We start from the raw sequence: 20840 nt of genomic DNA on the forward strand, positions 1-20840 counted from the left end.
CAAACACATCCAGTTAGGCCCCATCTACCACCCCCTGAGAAAAGGAACTGGAAGTGACTTCACCACAGGAAATGACATCACCAACCCAAAGAAACCCAAATATTTAAATAGAAAGCAAGAATTATCAGCAATGCTTCGTGCGGAGGCCCACTGAAGATGTTACCTAGTAGGGTGACAAAACATCTGGAAATGAACCTTCCAGCTCAGCGAGCAAACCTACATCCAGAACCTCAACCTGAGCTAAACATCTTCTCAAAACTTGCCATTGCATCCCCTTTTAGAGAGATATGGGCCAAACACGGGTAAAAGGGACAAATTCATTTTGGAATACCTGGTGGGCATGGACAAGTTGGACCAAAGGGTTTGTTTCCATGCTGCAAACTCTATGACTCTATGACTGTAACCCTAACCATACTTCACGCATGATCTTCCATTTTCACATTCTGATTGACCCTATAATAATTGTGATCGCTTCTTTTCCGAATCATCCTAAGATTGATTATGCATCTCAAGATGTAATTCAGCAGTTATCTAATTTGATTCGATATCAGTACTTAGCATGGATTTGAATTGCAAACGTAGCAGGGAAAATTTTAACTGCCTATAATTTTCTGGTAGGGGATGATTGATTTCAGTTCGATTTCTACCTGCTTGGAATGGATAACAGCATACAAATTTTAACCACTGAGGTTGATGAATATGCCCCTGACTAGCAGAGGAGACAATGAATCCATCAGCCTGCAGAAGTCATTGACTGCTGGTCTGTACCCAGGTAAATGGAGAACTGGAAATCCAGGGAGTATATGGAAGAGAGCCATATCATCTACTGGATATCATTGCTGTAGAATCAGGAGCAAGATTAGTAACCCACTTTATGCTCTACTTGTTGCCGGCAGATTCATTCCTACCAACCCCCATCTCCAGAGTTACCTTCAGGCACACTACTTATGCCGTTGGATCAATGTTCATTTTCTGAGGATATGCAGGCTATCTCAGAACATCTGTATGTCACAAGCTGCTTTCCCAAATAACCCAGATAAGTTCTAGGCCCAACTCTCATTGAACCTTCGACTTTCCATTTGAATCACAAGCACCATGCTCAGGCTGTAGCTAGAGAATAAGCCTAAATTAATTCCTGTAGCAAGTTTGCAAATTCTTTTTAAACAACTCTTGCAAAGTTGAAACGGAAATAAGTAGCTCTCCAGGCTGAGAAAAAATGTCATGCCTCCCATATATGAGGCTGTCTGACTCCTCTTCTATGAGGCACTCTTGAATCTTTCCCCTCAGAACTTATCTATTTGAAAGGAAGATTACAGTCATACAGGCCAGAGGTCCCCTAATAATCAAAGGTTCACTCATGCCAGCTGCCTATCCATTTTAGATGCTCAATAGATGAGCATACAGCATGGATTTAAATAGGATGTGGCAAGGAAAAAGAATATTTGTTATTAAGATACAAGAACTACGACTGGAGCAGAGAAGGTGAAGTGGAGATGGAACATAAGTTTTAAATATTACGAGGCATTTTGATGTTTGAATGGGAAAATACTATTTTGCCTTGTTGGAAGAATTACGAATAAAGTGCTAAATTTGAACTTGACATCGAGAAGACAGACTCTGACATAAAAAAAAATTTCTGCAGATATCAAATCCCGCCTCGGGCAACTGTCTGCGTGGAGTTTGCACATTCTCCCCGTGTCTGCGTGAGTTTCCTCTGGGTGCTCCGGTTTCGTCCCACAGTCTAAAGATGTGCAGGTTAGGTGAATTGGCCATGCTAAATTGCCCGTAGTGTTAGGTGTAGGGGGATGGGTTTGGGTGGGTTGCCCTTCAGATGGTCGGTGTGGACTTGTTGGGCCAAAGGGCCTGTTTCCACACTCTAAGTAATCTAATCTAATATCTGAACATACATTTAGAGATGTACAGCACAGAAATAGACCCTTCAATTCAACTCATCTATGCCGACCAGTCATCTCAATCTGACCTAAACCATTTGCCAGCATTTGGTCTGTATTTCTCTAAAGCCTTCCTATTCATATATCCATCCAGATGCCTTTTAAATGTTGCGAATGTACCCACCTCCACCACTCCCTCTGGCAGCTCATTCCATACACAAACCACCCTCTGCATGAAAAAATTACCCCTCAGGTCTTTTTAAAATTTTTCCCTTCTCACCTTAAGCCTATACCTTCTAGGTTTGGATTCACACTGGATTCACATTTGGATTCACAATGACATTGGCTATTCACCCTTTCCATGCCCTTTATGATTTTATAAACCTCAGTATGATCAGCCTTCAGTCTCTGACACTTGGGGGAAAGAAGTCCCAGCCTATTCAGCTCTCTCCAGACCCAGCAATATCCTTGTAAATCCTTTCTGCACTATCTCATGTTGAACAACATCCTCCCTGTAGATTACATGCTGTATTCCAAACGTGGGCTTACCAATGCCCTGACAGCTGCAGCATGATGTCCCAACCCTCATATTCAATGTACTGACCAAAGAAGGCATGGGTGCCAAATGTCTCCTTCACCACCTGGCTACCTGCGACTCCACTTTCAAGGAACTATGTACCTGCACCCCTTGGTCTCTTTGCTCACCAACACTTCCTAGGGCCCTACCATCAAGGGCAGAAGTGCCCTGGTTTGCCTTACCAAAATGCAGCACCTCAGATTTAACAAAATTCAACTCCAACTGCCACTCCTTGGCTAATTTGTCCATCTGATCAAGGCCCTGTTGATTTCTGAGATAATCTTCTTCATTATCCACTACACCACCAATTTTGGTGTCATCTGCAAATTTACTAATCATCCTTCCCATATTCATATCCAAATTACTTAAATAAATATTGAAAAGCAATGGACCCAGCACTGATCCTTGTAGCACACCGTTGGTCACAGGCCTCCAATTTGAAAAGTAACCCTCCACCACTACACTCTGTTTTCTACCTTCAAGCTAATTTTGGATCCAATTGGGCAGCTCCCCCAGGATCCCAAATGATCTAACTTTATTAACCAGGAACCTTGCTGAATGCTTTTCTGACGTCCAAACTGCTCTGCCTTTATCAATATTCTTTTCACCTCTTCAAAAATCTCTATCAATTTATTGAGACACGATTTCCCATACACAATGCCACATTGACTATCCCTAATCAAACCTTGCCTTTCCAAATGCATGTAAATCCTGTCCCTCAGAATCCCCTCCAACAAATTACCCACCACTGACGCAAGACTCAATGGTCTACAATTTCTTTGTGTTTCCTTATAGCCTTTATTAAATAATGGCAGCATACTAGCCAACTTTCAGTCATCTGGCATTTCAGTGTGGCTATCGATGATACATATATCACAACAAGGGATCCCGCAATCTCTACCCTAACTTCCCACAAAATTCCAGGCAACATCTGATCAGTTCCCATGAATCTATCTATTTTTAATGTGTTTTGAGAGCTCCAGCACTTCCTCTTTTGTAATATGAAATCTTTTCAAAACATCACTATTTCCTTCCCTAAGTTCCCTGGCTTCCATGTCCTTTAGCTTCTACCTAAATCTATTTATATTTGCCAAGATGAAGAAATTCCCTTGCACTAGCTGCATAATAAGGATGTATTTATCAAGCAATTCAAGCACTAAGAAAAACTATTTCTGCAGTAAGGTGAGCTGCATGTTTGTGTGTACGATACCCATGCTCCATTACAAATTCTGAAGCTGACAGCAACATTGAAAACAATGAAATCCCAAGCATGTGTAACACTGCTTCTCCATCAGGTGAAGCTTCTGTGACAAATACATTTCTTGCCATTTAACAAACCAAACCTGAATGCTGTCCAGGTGTTTTTGCATACAGGCACAGCAAGTGTGCTGCTTTATCAGCACATTCCAAAGACATAACTTCTACCTTCAAGAACAAGAGCAACACATGCACAGGAATATCACCATCTACAAGTTCCCCTCCAAGTCACACAATACAGTGACTTCCTTTACAATCACTGGACCAGGATCTTTGAGCTCCCATTTCAACAGAACAATGGAATTACCAACATTTATTGCCGTCTCCTAGTTGCCTTCGAGAAGATAGTGGTGAGCTTTCTTCATGAACCACTGCAGTGTACAGGAGACTTTGTAATAATACTACTGAGTGGTTTGCAAGCTTATTTCAGGATCAACCACACATTGCAGTGGATCTGGAGACACATGTAGGATGGCGAAGATGGCAGATTTCCTTCCCTGAAGGACCTTAGTGAACCAAATGTTTTTTCCTGACAATCGACAATGGTTTCATGGTCATCAGTAGATTCTTAATTCTAGGTATATTTTTAAATTGAATTCAAATTCCGCCATCTGCCATAGCAGGATTCAAACCCAGTCCCCAGAACATTAGCTGAGTTTCTGGATTAACAGCTGAGTGAAAAATACCACTAAGCCATCGCCTTCTCTTCATATAAATGAAGATTGCAAATCTACACTCAACATTTGACAATAGTATGAAGATGGGAGCAATCACAAGGATAATCTCTGACAGCAATAACTTAAAATCATTTTTAAAACTATAACAGCTCAAATAATTAGACAAAAGTCAAACAAGACCAATTATCTGAATATGATACATCTGAAATTTTTTTGTTATAATTGCTGTGGACATTTCTGGTGGCTGGAACATTGACGGCATTAATATGGAAGTATGCTTTACTATTCAGACATATTCTTCTGTTATGGTGTTCCATGAATTAAAACAACTTAGAATTATCAGAAAATGGACAGTAATGGTAAACCTCACCAGGATGTGAGATGGATAGGAGCAGTGAGGTCCATTCAATTTGACCAGCATTACTCAATTACATTGTCAATTGAGTTGAACTTCCAGAATCACGTAAAGAATGCAGATGCTTCTCAAAGCATGTTCTAATTTAAGATTTTTTTTATGACTTCCCAATGGAAAATATTTCTGAAGACACTACCAGACACAGTTATAAGCCAGTATAATGGGAAAATCCAAATTCAATTCCTGGTCAATCCTAAGTGAGTCTTAGTGTAAAAGCAAAGTTTAGTTTCTATTATTATTCTTATTGCCTCTAAGACAGGAAAAGTCCCTGTTTCTGATTGTTGTAGTGACCATCAATAAAGCTGTATAGATGTGTGCAGCAAGGAGACTCAGTTTTGATCTGTTTTTCAGTGGATATCCTGCAGACATGAATTGTTCATGTTCACGTATCAAACAGGTGCCATTCTATTCAAAAAGAGCCAGAGAATTCAGAAGAGAAATAAAATATTCTGTCGAAGAAAGGAATTCCAGAATGTTTCTTTCTTGAAATCACATTGAGAAATTGGGAGAAGCCCGATGGAATTTCACTCTGCGCATCAAAAAAGACATTTTAATATTAAAATATTCCATGAAATGCATACATCATTCCTCTAAGAAAATTGATGGAGTAAAAATACAGTAATACCTCTTTAATTTTGAAGGAGAACAGGTTCTGAAAGCGAGACAGCAAGACACTTTTTTAAATTGAAAAAAAATGCTTGAGAATGGTGACCCAGCTATAACTCCTATAGCACCAAGGCATGCATGGAGTTTTTATAGGTCTGCCTGGAGTACTGCCTCCAATACCCATCTGTCATTGGGAGGTGGCTCCAAGTCCCTGCCTACCTCCTATCTCAGCTCTAACGGGGGATAAAAGTCAAGTCTTTGTGTCTCCCTCACAACTTGTTCCATACCTGTTTTTTTAGCATTAGAAAATCTCACTACACACTTGGTTCCATCAGCTAAGTCGTTAATGTAGACCATAAACAGTTGAAGGTTCAGTTATGATCTCTATGGACCCTAATAGTTCAGGTTTGCCAACCAAATGAAGATATTATCCTGACTTTATATCCTCTATTCTGTTTTTCTTTAGCCAAATTATCTTTTAAGTAATTTTTTAATTATACCTTATCAAATATCTATTGTAAAACCAAGCATATTAGTCACTGTTTCCTCTTTATCCATCCTGTACATTAGATCCAAAAAATATTCAATTAAACTGGTTAAACATTACTTCCCTTCATAAACTCCTTGCTCATCATTGTTAGGGCATAAATCCAGACATGGTGATCCTGTAATCTACACAAGTGAAGTGAGATGGAGAAACTGTCGGTTGCTGCTAAGTTTTTCTTGATTCTCATATAAGCAGCGTTACAACAATACACCGGTGAAGGACTGAGTCTGCAATTTTCACTCCGGGACCACGTATGCAAAGGTGGAAAATATGCAACCACCATGGATCCAACCTTTAAAAGGCCTGTTCAATTTTCGGTCCTGAGGTGCAGGCTGAATTGGGAATTGAGTTAGGAGGCTGTTCGTTCCCGGACTGGGTAAAAAGCTTGCCTTGTAACTCCAGGGTTGTGATCAGAGTTTAAAAATGAATAATAAAAAAAGTAAACATTCCTCCTGCTCACTTCCCCATACCATGCCCATGCCAACCTATGCACCTTTACCTATCCCATCATCACTCATACCCTGTGCCAATCCATTATGCACAACCCCTCACCCACTGCTTCATCATATGCTAATTTTCCCTTTTGTAGCCCCTTCGCTATTTCTTGCCATTTAAACCCTCTATCTACACTCTATACTCTTTCCTTTCCATGCCATTACCATGCTGGCAGTGCCCACTGACGGTGGTTTCACTATATTTAAAAAAAATTGATGACAAAAAAAGTCAACACATTGAAATTCCTTTAAATGATCACTTGCGAAAACAAACATTTCACTGACATGCTGAACCCTTAATTGCTAAATCCCTTTTGTCAGCCAACATTTCCATTCAATAAGTACTTGGAGCTGTTTATCAATAGGCATCCCATTGTGAAACTGACAGCTTGGGAAATGAGTCATGCAACACAATTGGTTGATGGTTTTACATGAATGGGCAATCTGAAATAAGTAGCATGAATTTTTAAACACCACACATTTGTTTGGGAAGTTGATTGATGACATTGTCAGTCCCAGTAAGTGTATGTATTTTTTATGTGTAGGCAGGCCTTCTCACAATCCCACTTCATGCCTTACCTCTCTCACTGGTGCCTTACATCCATCAAAGTTGTTCTGAGACTAGATTCAAAGGGGTAGCTTACCTCTCCAAAAAGGGGAACATATGAAACATTGCTTCATTCCTCATTTGGCCCAAACTGTCAAACGCAACATGCAGTCATGACAACGCATACAGGTTAATGCCCTCTGTCCACTTGCCATTGCCTCTCATATGCTCACACTTTGTCTTTCTACTCACTTTCTACTCTTACATCAACTCGGTACCTACTTGCCATTCAAACTCTCTATCTACCACAAAGCTCCAAAGTTCCCTTTGGGCTATATGGCCACACAGCCACTGGAAAGCCCTGTGCGCACCAACTGAGATGCTTACGCATGACTTGTGGTTCAAGAAGCCGCTGCTATACATGGACATCAGAGGTTCACGCAGGAAGATGAAACATTACTGTTGCTCACCACCTTTTCCCCCTTCACCTCAGTATCCACGAGAACTCATCCCCAATGAAGAAACTACAATGCACCTCTTTTGCTTTAAGTTATCTATTGTGGACTATGCTGCATTCAGAAAAGCAACCATTCAGAAAGATACAGTTTTACACTTATGTCTGCATCTTTACAGGTCTTGTCAGCTTAACATTTCAACCGGGTGACAATCATTGACACATGCTGGCAGGTTAACACGTCTAGACAGTTTGAAAGAGCTTTTACAATTCTAGGCACAATCTTCACAGTTTGCCTTCCTTAAGAGTGTGTGAGCATTACCAAAACTTCCATGATCACTACCTCAAAAGGATACTGAATGCATTCACCTCTCCCACAAAAAGATCTCTCTCCCAACTCACAGAACCATATCCACAGGGATACTTCAACTCATTGAATGCTTTTTTTTAAGGCAAACATCAGCGGGTTTTTGAACAGTAAAGGAATTAAGGGTTATGGTGAGCGGATGAATAGGTAGAGCTAAGTCCACAAAAAGAGTCACCTGATGAAGGATCAGCACTCCAAAAGCTTGTTCTTCTAAATAAACCTGTTGGACTATAACCTGGCGTTGTGTGATTTTTGACTTTGTCCACGAAAAGATCAACCATCATCTTATTGAATTGTAGAACAGGCTTGAAGGGCCAGATGGCCAACTCCTGTTCCTACTTCTTGTATCTGTCAGGAAGGGGCCAGAGTTGGAACCTGTGATTGAAAAGTGCTTTCAGTGAAAAAGGAATCTGGCCCTTGGTGCTACAGCGTGACTACTTGAAAGCTCTTTGCCTAACATCCTGCGAGCAGCTCCTGGAAGTTCAGAAAATCCAAAACTAAGTTATACTGATGCCTGAGCAACTATAAAGGGGACCCCAAATGACATCTTCAGAAAATCAACCAAGAAATCATCATCTATGCTTGTGGAACAACACATCCTGAAAACCACAAAAATAGTTCACCAGTTTTGTTGCTTTCCATTATTTACCTCATAACTGTGTTTCCTTAACAGTATTTTCTATGAATGGAGCTGAAAACGAAGATTCCTGGGTTTAAAGCATAGACAAATGGCAATACTTTATTGTTTCATTTTTATTCTGATAGAGTTATTGCTTTATTAATAAATTGTTAAGTCTTTTGTTTAAGCTCCAAACCAGTGTCATGAATTGATTATTCACAAAGTTTGCCATTGGTTATTCAAAAGGCTGGTTAAGAACCATTAAGGTCAATTTTGAGTGTCTTTGAAGGCTTTAATTGTTTCAGTTGTCTGACTCCATCTCTTAACTCAGCATTTTTCCATGGTACTGACCATGCTATGGTTCATCATGAAAAAAAAGTTCAAAAGAAGGGTCACCGGACACAAATTTTAAATTCTGATTTCTCTCCACCGATGCTGCCAGACTTGCTGAGATGTTCCAGCAATTTTTCTTTCAGATTTCCAGCATCCACAGTTCTTCCAGTGCATGAGAAAACCTACACTGTTTAGATTATTTTAATTCAATAGGATTTCTGCACAGTATGTGTAATAACTGAAAATTTATGAAATTTTTTTGGAAAGTAAACAGCTAATTATTTACAGTAAGAGGTTAAGAGATAAAACAAATCAGTTGCAGTTATTTCACCTAGTGCTTCCCAAGGATATTCGCTTTGCAAGCATATTTTGGTGTTCTGACGTCGCTGAGAGCCCAGGGAACTGGGAGCATGGGGGTGTGGAGAGAAGATGCCAGTATGTGTAGGAAGGAGCTGGAAACCTTTGAGTGTGGTAGGCAAAGGTGGGCATGGGAGAAGTAGTGAAACTTTACAGATGTTTTATCGACAGGATTTTTAAGTAAAAAACACCTGACTTCCCATGTTTTTTTTAAGATGGTTTCAGGCCTACAAGATAGGGAGTCAGGCCAAGTCAACTATTTTTTTTAAAAAACTAAGAGATTAAAGCATACACGCAGTTAACATTTGGTCAGAGGTCCACTCCAGTCATTACTGCATCAGAGATTGCGATTCCAAATCTTTAGCGATGACCTCACTAAGGGTCATGATCCACAGTTTGAGAAGTCCTAATCTAAACATTGAAGTGTAATTCTTCTTCTTTGGGGAAGGTTTGTGTGGCTTCAAAATTTTTTAAAATTTGAATTTCAAAATAGAAACAAATGGGTGTCAGTTATTTCTGCTAAGAATCAAGATTGTCATTCTGGAAGAGTGACTAAATCCAGGCATCAGTTAGAAAACATGTGACTGTGGTCACTTGTGGTGTTAAGAGACAGATGCCTATACTGTTGAGTTTGTCGTAGGTAGGGTACACTTTAAGGCAATTAGCTTTTTTCCAGTTTAGTATGAGCAAGTACTTTTTTTTTCTCCCCAGAGTTGAGTTCAGACGCAAGTTTTATCTTCTCTCCTGTGAGGAAGATTACATCTAAAAGGTGCATGACCCATTTGGAACAGTCCAATTTGCTAAGACCTGTCTAAAAGTGTGATCAAATATTGAACTGTCAAGGACTATTGTAGATAATGAAAAATTTTTATTTAGTGTGAGAATGTTTTTTATGAACACACCTCTGATGAGAGGTAGGGGCACCCTTTGGTGGAGGTAAGATTTCTGTTGGGATGGCGAAAGAGCACGTTCGTGCATAAAAGGTGCATAGACTTTTTTGGGACCGCAGAAGTTTTCAATAAACTGTCCACACAAATGTGTTGAGTAAAAGTAAAGTGCAAGCACTTCAGAATGTCTATTCACATAAAACCACTGGGTATATCAACCACCCAATTTGCTGAACAACTTCAACTGCTTATAAAATGGAGATGTTTGATTTCTTAAGGAATTAGGCACTTAAGTGAGATATTTGTTTTTACAAGGCTGGAAGGTGCAGGTACAAGCCTTCTCTACCCAGACATGCATTGTCACATGCCCAAATATTTTTAAAAAAAAATAAAAACAATATTTACATAAGCAATTGAGTAATTGAGTGAAACATTGTTTACATAAGGAGTAGTTGAAGGTTTTTTTCTGAATAAGACTGTTGTTTGTTTTAAAAGCAATAATAATACACAACTTTATTTTCTATCAGCATGGTGAATTAGCATGGAGCGGGAAGCATGTATGGTAGTGGGAGGTGTGTGAACATGCACTGAGTTGGCATGAGCTACAAATGACCATGGAGATGGGGAAAATGGGGGTGCACTGCTATGGGAAGCTAGTAAAGGTTGGAACTGGGGTACAAGGGGCCAATGAAGGTTCAGTACAGTGGTATACATTGGCATGCAGCATAAGAGAAGCGATAGAGTGAGAGCAGGAAGGGAGGACTGTTTAATGCTTAAGTTTCAACCTTCAGTCTTAGATACTGTGCTGGACTCTCCAGGCAGGCATTCCAACAGACTGGCTCAAGAACTAATAGCCTCCTCCTCTCTATCTTGGGTCACCTAACCTGGTTCTAGAGAGAGAGCTGTACTTGTTACATTCTGTGTCACCATGTCCTCTCTCCCCTCCCACTACTCCAGTGGGACTGTCTGCTCTTTCTTGTCTGGCACTCTTTCTTATCAAGACACACCACTGTTCGGCCATACTCACATTCTGATCACTTAATCTCCATTATTAGCAGCTTCTCTCCCCCAGCACCCCATGTCCCTCACCGTAACATAAATACCGCCTCCTCTACTCTTCATGTCAGCTCTGAAGAAGAGTCATCTATACTTAAAATGTTAGCTTGTTTTCTCTCCATGAATGCTGCTTGACCTGTTGTCCTTTCCAGCACTTTTTTTCTTCAGTAGAGATTCCAGCACCTGCTCTAATTTGCTCCTACATTGTCACTTGGTGCCTCTATGTTGGGAAGCAGACTCTGTAGGCAGTGACCATCTACATTTCCTGTCCCCATCCATGATGGCTGGCATCAGATACACACCAGCCTTACCACATCATCATGGCGGAGAAAGTGAGGACTGCAGATGCTGGAGATCAGAGCTGAAAAATGTGTTGCTGGAAAAACGCAGCAGGTCAGGCAGCATCCAAGGAACAGGAGAATCGATGTTTCGGGCTGAAGAAGGAAGGGCTGAAGAAGGGCTTATGCCCGAAACATTGATTCTCCTGCTCCTTGGATGCTGCCTGACCTGCTGTGCTTTTCCAGCAACACATTTTTCAGCAGACATCATCATGGCACAATATAGCGCAACTTGGTATACAGTTCACCACTTCGAAGCCGCATTCTGAAGTGCATCAACACCTTATATTTCGATGCCATTGCCAGGACACTTTGCACATCGGGATAAGTACCTATCTGATGTTTTGGAGCAGGATGAATTTCAAGACTCTCAGCTTGCACTGTTAATGCTCACCTCGCCTGCAGCTGCTTGGATGCTCACCGCATCTTTGTCTTGACTTGTCATTTTTTGCAATGCCACACCATGAAGACAGTACAGGATCACCTCAGTTCTGTCTTGCCTTGCCCCTTAGTGCAGGCACAAAGCCAGGCACCTCATCATGTTTGCCAGCAGTGACCCATCAAGGAGGTGGATTTTGTGGTTTTACAGAACCATGCTATGTCACTGTCACACCTGGACCACAAGCAGCTTACAAAGCAAATACACGAAATGTGCTTCGATTAAATGGCATGTCTCAGAAGTCTAGGGGGAGTAGTCCTCTGTGAAATCAAATGGGACTATCATCTGGCATGGTTACCAGCACAATATGACAAGGAGATCATCCAATCTCAGTCCAGAGACTTGGACGCATTGCTGGGGCCAGTCAGGATCAGGATCGCCATATCATTACTGTCTGGGGAGTGGGACACAGTCAGTTCTGCAGGTACAGTGCAACCAAACAAGGGACAACGAGTAAGTCAGTTGGGAGCTTTATAGAGAACAGTCAGGCATCTGGTAACTCATCAGTTGAGGTTCTCATCCAACATGATGCTCAGGGGAAGGGCAATACCTGAACAATGTTATGCTATGCTAGGCATTAGTGAAATGTACCTCTCCATTTCAAACATGATATGGTCATAATTGTGAGTAGTCTGTGTGGCTTTGTTCTTGCAGCTGTAGTTACAATCTCCATCAGACAGGTAATGATGTAAAGTGGCAATACATTTCTGAATGTGAGTGTGGATTTGCAGTGCAGTGCCACCCATACCAGCAATGTGCCCTTGTAAGTTTTTCTCTGGCCACATGCACAAAGAAGTCTCATTTGTAGTTGGCAATAATTCACCTGGTGCACAGCTAGCTTTAAAGATGGTGTCAGCAGTGGAAATCCCAGTGGGACCAAGCAGTGACAAGTACATACACCGGTGGTGAACAGAAGTTAATGCAAATGTGTGCCATCCAGGCAGAGTGTACACATAATATACTGAGTGCCAAAAAATTGCATTATAGCTCACTGTGCTCACGGAGATACATAATTTATGAAATTTTCTGAAATAGACACTGAACTAATTTTTGCTAAATGAGTTTATGTACATTTTTATTTCAGGAACTTGCATGTCTAGCATGTGACATTAGCTATCATTTTCTGGTATCAAGTTCAATCATAATAAATACTTCTTCAGATATTCATATGTATTCCCATCTATCAATATTGTCCCAACTAATAGCTTTTGCAAATTCAAATAACTTAGGTTGTCAAAACACATTCATTGGTCTCTAACTTGTCATTTTATAACTCCCAAGTAGATAAAGTCAATTCATCCAATTAGTCAGTGTGTTCATTCAAATATAATAAAAGCGACTCAAGAGAATATCAAGTGAGGTGTATCATTACAATCTTCTCTGTCTTAACATGAACTGAAAAGATCAGCTGCCTGAACAGAAGCACATAGAAGTGATAGCAAACTAGTTAAAACTACTGACCCTCTCGAACTGTTACCACTTGAAAGTGTTTTATTGAGGATTTTTAAAATCAAGCTTATATCAACAATATCAGAATTTTAGGACAGAAAAGTTGAACTCCATCACTTTTTGACTCCAAATTGAAGGATTGAATGCAGTAGGAAAACCATTCGTCTGAGCCAGAATTGGCTCCTCCACCTCAGTACAGCAGCACCTCCTATGCAGTAGTGAGACATTTAAATATGCAGTGACTATAATATCTCAAAACCGGAAATTCAAATTTACCCCTTAAAGTAGTGTATTGCAATTGGCTTTGTGCTGTGGATCATAAATAGAAACACTGAGCCAAACAGCTCCACAGGCCATCAACTGAGTCCTCACGAGATTTGAATACAGATACTGAGTTGAATTGATAGCTGATTAACTTCTCAAGTATTGTGGCACCCTCATCTGTCACTTATGAGTGATAGATTTCCTCCCAAGGCTCTTCACCTGAACCTCCAGACTGGAAACACTCTGAAGCTTGAGGAGCTGAAGTACTCATCACAAAGTCCTGAGTTTGATGACCGTTTCAGTTGAGGTTCTGGTCAATGGTGATCAAGAAGCTCGTGTTGGGAATTTATTCATTTAAATGCTTTTGAAAGTCAAGGAAACATGGCTCAGCTTTCCATTATTACAGAATCAAACTGATGTTTTTACTTGATTCCTGGCAGTTTGAAACTAGTTGTTCTCCAAGTCCTGCTATAAGCTGCTTCATTGTCAAAGGATGGAAGAAATTGAACAATGGACTGTTTACATTTTCACCAAGGGAAAGGGATTAAAGAAACAACTGAAAATAGTCTTGACTGGTATGACTTGATCACGTCAATGGTCTCTTCTTAATGTGATGATTACTTCCTGTTTTGTAAAACACAGTGGCCAGCAACCTTCCACTATCTCCAAGACTGCTGAAGGTATTAATCTCAAATGATCTAATCTTTCAGGGATATTTCTGTTCTTTATTTCCTTGTCCACCAGTACTGTTCAGTGCCATGGGTTTCTCCTGTGCTGTTTTGTTGCTGCTGAGGAAGTAGGAAAGTGAAGCTAGTAATTTTTCCATAGGCATAGAGAAACTGATGGTGGGATGGAGAGATAATGGGGACCAAGACACTCTGTTCAACTTTTTATATAGCATTAACATCATGGAAGCAGATTTCCCACTATTATATCATTACAAAGGAAACAATTGGCTGATTTATAACTCTAAAAAATTGAATGAGATGTTGAAATATCACCAAAGCTCAAAACCACAGCCTATTTCTAAACAATGTGGGGAAAGGGGTTAGCACCATAATAGAGAGGTGTAGGGGGGAATGTCAGATCACGTTGGGGAGCATTAAAATAATGGGACATAACTCTGAGCTGGGTACTGAAAAAGCAGCTGTGGATATAGTGTACAAACCATTGAAGGTGGCAGCACAGGTTGAGAAAGTGATTTACAAGGTATTTGGGTTCCTACATTTATAGATGGTAACAGAGTATAAGAATAAGAGAGTCATTGTGAGCATTTATAAAACATTGGTTCAGCCTCATCCTCTGTACTGTGCCCAGTTCTGTGCTTCATGCATTAACATAAAGTCTTTACAGAATGTACCAAAAAGATATACATAAATATATCAATAATGGAATTTAACCTTGAAAAGTGTGAGGCAATGAACTTTGAAAGTAATAGCATAACAAATATTAGGAAACTCAGAGGAACAGAGGGATCTTGAGGTGTTTGTAAATAATAGTTTATTATTGATTGATGTTCCAGGTTAATATTTATATCTATAGTGTTTTACAGTCCACACACTTGGCAGAATGCATTGCCTGGAAGTGTGGTGTAGATAAATTCAACTGAGACATTTAATTGGATAATTCTTTCGATTTAATAATGTATATTGTTATGCGGAAAAGGAAAGAGATTGAAACTAAGAGAGCATACAAAGACAGAATGGACCAAATGGCCTCCTCCTGCACCATAATAATACTGTATATTCTAATGCCAATTTAAAATCCATAAAATTCTGAAATCCAGAAATGATTTGGTCTCGAGTATTTCTGACTGGAGAGATCATAGTGTATCTGGCATCATAGACACCTGGCAGCACTGTGATCAGTCTAATGGGGATAACTTAAACCCGAGAAATAAGTGACTTTGGGTCAAGCAGAAGGTTAAAAGATCTAAAATAACAATTTAACCTGCCTCAAATGTACTCATGTCTGATTTTGAATAGATGAGGGGATAGATAAGCAGGCTGCAGTGAAGAGTTGAATCGGTGATCAAAACTTCTGATTCTATCTCTCCAAACCAATTCCCTCCTTGTTGTTCAGTGATCACATCCTAGCACCTTGTGATTTTTGACTACCTTGCAATTTTGTCCAACCCCAAAAACAATGCCATATTTATCCCAACCACACCAATGGTGATCTCTAACCCCGACAACAGCTACATCTCTTCCTTTTCAACGTTGGTCTTTTCTCCAATGCACCCAGATGAGATGAATGCCAAGCCAAACTTTCCAGTCTGAAATTTGAAAATTCAGAGCTCCAAAGTTCTCCGACAACTGTTGTTCCCAATAAATGTATGTTTGGTCAACTTGTCTCCATTTTATATGTTTAGGCTATTTATAATGCTTGCATTACCTGTTATAACTGTAATACCAAGGACTATCTAACGGGTATAAACACATTTTAGCAATTAAATTCTCACCTGTTGTGCAACTTGGTCATTTTTGATGGAATATTCCAGAGCATCTGGAAGTAAGAGCAATTAGGTGCAACAACACCAAATCTGAGACTTTGAATTTAGGTGAATATCCAATGTCCATTTTGACTATGAATGCTACCTTTAACAATTGTTAAAATAAAACTTTCTAGCATTACCTCAGAATCAGATTTTTAACTTCAGCAGATGCACCACCAGAAGACACAATTCAGTTCAAATGAATGTCCAGTATTCCAATGTCATATCACGGCAAAGTACTTAATCCAACATGATGGATCATGCCAAGGTTGAATGATGTGCAAATGAAGTTCAGCAACAGATATGCCTCAGGAAATAGCTAAATTGCTGAACACACCCAATTATCAGATTATGGAACAAAGGAGCAGCACCCAATCAAAGAAAAATCAAAACCTGCCCACTCTGAAATTAACTTCAGAAATAGATTATTTGAGCATTCACATAGATTTTGCAACTGCAGTTATCATATGTTACACAATAACTTTATGAAAGGTTCCCTGGGCACTATATTTTTCATATTCTTGTACAGTTTTAGTAACAAAAACTTAGGATGATTACATTTTAATGTGAGTGATGAAGCTGACAGTGCCATAATTTGCAAAAACGCCCAAATGAATTCTAAAGAGCTTTATTTTCATAGAGGCTTTTAAAATAAGCAGGTTCTTTTTTTAAGGAAATATGTTGTCAGGAAACGATACATGTATCTTTATGGTACAATTAATGAACTCAGGCTATCCCAACGCTAAACAACTAGTAAAATCCTTTTGAAAGGGAGGGATGAATATTACCAGAAATTGGCCAGAGATGAATTTTGGGGGGTTCTGTTTGTGACCTCCAGTGGATTTACTGATGCTAGTCTCCACAGCTCACCTCATTAACTATACACCATTCTTCTATGACAACCTGCTCATCTTACCTTCCCTCTCACTAGAAGATGAAGCATTCTCTATTGCAGGAACTTGCTGGCCAGCACTGTCTTTAAAGCCCAGCTGTGCATAAGGTCATGTGCTGCTGGCCAGGACAATGTGTATAGTGGGAGAAAAATGATGAAAATGTTTCAAGGGCATAGGGGTGGCACAGCTCACACTCTGTTGTAAATGCAAGTCCACATTAGGAAAAATATAGGTATTTTACATAAACACTTGTGTACCCAACAGTCATTTTAACTGCAGCTAGAAGAACCATGCCGTACATGTTACCCAGCCTTAGTGCCATCCAATCTTAGTAATCCTGTCTAAAGGACTGCCACTTTTCCCTAATGCCCAGCATAGCATTACACCTTCTTATTGTTCAACAGAGGAGCATCACATACTGAAAAGCCTTATTTAAAAATATTCTTGTTTATTCAGCAATAGCAAAAGAGAAGAAAAATCAAGCAGAAGCTCCTTTACTCCTGGGAACTGAGAGAGGTTCCTGGCCTTTCATTAATCAGTAAATGTGTAGTAATGCACCCAACTTGCCTTCCTTAGAATTGAGCGTCCAGCTTGTTGAGCATCTATCATGCAGAAGCTGGTATTCCTCTTGCTCAATTTCTTCATATTCATCCTTGGAAGTACCCTGCTGCTCTTCCAACACTTCAGTTTCCATTACATCCACTCTTTGCCTGCTCAACTTGTGCAGAGAGCTGCAAGCAAGACTTATGCAGCTCCGGACTGTACTGTAAAACCCCATCAGACCTCTTCTACCATTGTGTGAGAAACAAAGCTCACTCAATTCAATAATTTCAGTCCGAGACAAGATCTGAAGCAGTAGTATCGTTTATTACGTTCTTGCAAGAGGGTGTGGTGTCTATTTACCAGGTAATCACACAAACATCGAGTTTAACGAGTATACAATATTTATGTAATTCGTTTCTCTTCCCTTCTCCCATTGCTCCTCCCCTGTTTACATTTCCCACTACTCTAAGCCTGAGGCCCACTACTCTTGTTTATCTCTGAACTCACCCAGCCTTGTCCGTGACAAAATGTTTATCTCTGGCCTCACAAGGCCGTTTGACCACATCTCTCTGTGTCTAGATTAGAATAGTGCTGGAAAAGCACAGCAGTTCAGGCAGCATTCGAGGAGCAGTAAAATCGACTTTTCGGGCAAAAGCCCTTCATCAGGAATACAGGCAGACAGCCTGAAGGATGGAAAGATCAGGCACTCTGCCTGTATTCCTGATGAAGGGCTTTTGCCTGAAACGTCGATTTTCCTGCTCCTCAGATGCTGCCTGAACTACTGTGCTTTTCCAGCACCATTCTAATCTAGACTCTGGTTTCCAGCATCTGCAGTCATTGTTTTTACCACATCCCTCTGTGGTCTTATTGTTATATATCCTTCTTCACCGCATCTGTTTCCCTTCCTTTCTAAAGCAACATTTCCTTTTATTCTTTGCCCAAACTGAGCCTTATGACTTCTTGATTGTGTTTTGTTCTTGTTTTTGCAGAAGCGGGAAACAGATGCTTATAACTACTGTTTGTACAGGCATATCTAACTTAACCCCCTCCCTTAACAGCACCTTACCTATTTGTCTGTAACATCTACCATTGTTTGCAGGCACATTTCATTCTTGTCTGCACATTTTAGCTAATACAAAAACAATTATATATTTCCTTCACCTAGTTTTCATTCTTGTTAACTTAACTCTTGGCTGAAACAATTAAACACTGGTGTGAGTTCATTTGCCTTGCATAAGTAATTATGATTGCAGAACTAACACTGCTTTACCCATATCCCACAACTGAAAGTTCACCTTCAGCAGTCCTCTTATCTGCATCACAGTGGTATTGCCAAAGAATGGGCTATACTCCACTCAGTTTTAGTTAGGGGGATGCACAAAGTTACAGTGAGTAGTCCTTGTTTCCCAATAGTCATTTTGCATGGCACTGACCCTTGAATTACAGAATGAACATATGAGTTCTCAAAGATATAGGCATCACGAAAACTTCTAACACAGACTTCTAATATGTGGTACCATTGATCACAGATGGCTTGCACATTAATGAATATGCTAGAGTCAACACAACATGTGCACAGTCTGTAGTAGCCTACACAAGGGAGGATCCAAAAATGTCAGGAAAACCTACAGCCTGGCTGCAGCACCAACCAGTACCAAATGAGATGCAATGCTGAGATCAGGATCAAATTACATTGGTAACAGTCTTGATATATGTTGTACAGTGAGAGATAAAGTTGAGGTTTGCAAGATTCCGCCGCAGTTCCCCAATGGATTTGAGAAAGCAGCCAGTCACATAAATGGTTAGCACAGCTGTCACATTGATGGTTATTACAACTCCTTCAGGTTAAAGGTCCTCCTTCAGCAATTCACACAGCTCTGTGACAGAGTCCCAGGACATCTGTAATCTCCCATGACACTACGCTTCAGTTAACTGGAGGAAACCGCATTGAAGATGATACACTTAGGGCTTCCTAACCTCCTCTGTGCTCTGAGGGGACCTTCAACGTGACACCTTCATGTGGGGGCTGTTGAGCAGCCTCGGGGTGTTGCTGCTAGTCCAGGGCTTGCAGGCACATTTATTCCTCTTTAATTTCTCTGCAATTTTGCAACATTACATAAATAGCAATGATAAACCCAGCTGGGACTGGATCCATTGGTCACAATTCCAATGAATCCCTGTTAGGAATGCCAGAAATAGGGCAGCTGTTAAGTTATGCAAGCAGAAATTGTTGGCATCATACACAAATTATGGTTTAATGTAGTCCCCCTTACAGTGGGACACAGAGGACACCAGCAAGGAGGGTAACAGATTGGCTCTTTATGGACCTTTGACATGGGGATCTTAATCTGATAATTGCAGCGCAAACCATGTCTGGTAAATACAGTAGGAAATTGTAAGTCCTGTACAATTACTGTTGCCTTGTTCCTCACCCCACTATCATGAAAAGACAACATTTCATACAAGAGCATGTTGGTAACTATTCACAATTCAAGGTGATGGGATATCATCTCAATGCCCTGTGCAACCCTTGGGATCATGGATTGGCTTGTGAATAGTGTCTGTAGGTGCCACTTTTAAGGTGACCTGTGATTACTTCTGCTTCTCAGAGAACTCTATAACCAATAACCAGTGATATGGTTAAGACTGACTAGAATATGCATCCCAAATAGTTGGACATTACAAGTCATTTACATGCACAACTCCAATATATTCACAATACAGTCTGGACTTCAATGCTGCTCTTTGAAGCACATTAGCACCTTTCAATAGAATTCTGGTGCCAGGCACTTTACATCTATTTCAGTGTGCACAGCATCTCTACTTTGCCTTGCCTTTTTGTGCTTTGCCCCCTCATTCAGAACTTAAAGACTCGCAATTCTTCTCTCTTGCTTTGCTTTTTATTGCAGTCACAAAGCCAGGCTGATTGTAATCGTCAGGTAAAAACAAGGATTGCAGATGCTGGAAACCAGAGTCTAGATTAGAGTGGTGCTGGAAAAGCTCTATTCCTGATTAAGGGCTTTTGCCCAAAACGTCAATTTTCCTGCTCCTTGGATGCTGCCTGACCTGCTGTGCTTTTCCAGCACCACTCTAATCTAGACTCTGATTGTAATCGTTGTCAGCAGTGTTCAGTCAATGAGGTGGACATGTGGCTGTATGGCCTTGTGCTACATCAATGCCACTCCTGCACCACATACCTGCTATGTAAGCACCAGACACACTGCATGTGCATCAATCAAATAACCATCTCTCAAAGTCTAAGTAGAGTCATCCTCAGTCAAGTCCATAGATGCACTCTTCAGTCAGGGGGTTCTGATGCAGTACATTTAGGACTG

At 40.4% G+C, this 20840-nt stretch overlaps 1 protein-coding gene across 30 annotated transcripts in view; it reads right to left on the reverse strand.

Moving 5' to 3' along the window:
* The window catches only part of nrxn1a (neurexin 1a), a 1866202-nt gene that overhangs the window by 1504065 nt on the left and 341297 nt on the right, over positions 1-20840 (reverse strand). The window lies entirely within an intron of this gene.

Source organism: Chiloscyllium punctatum, chromosome 11 (genome assembly GCF_047496795.1).
Source record: "Chiloscyllium punctatum isolate Juve2018m chromosome 11, sChiPun1.3, whole genome shotgun sequence".
Classification (NCBI taxonomy): Eukaryota; Metazoa; Chordata; class Chondrichthyes; order Orectolobiformes; family Hemiscylliidae; genus Chiloscyllium; species Chiloscyllium punctatum.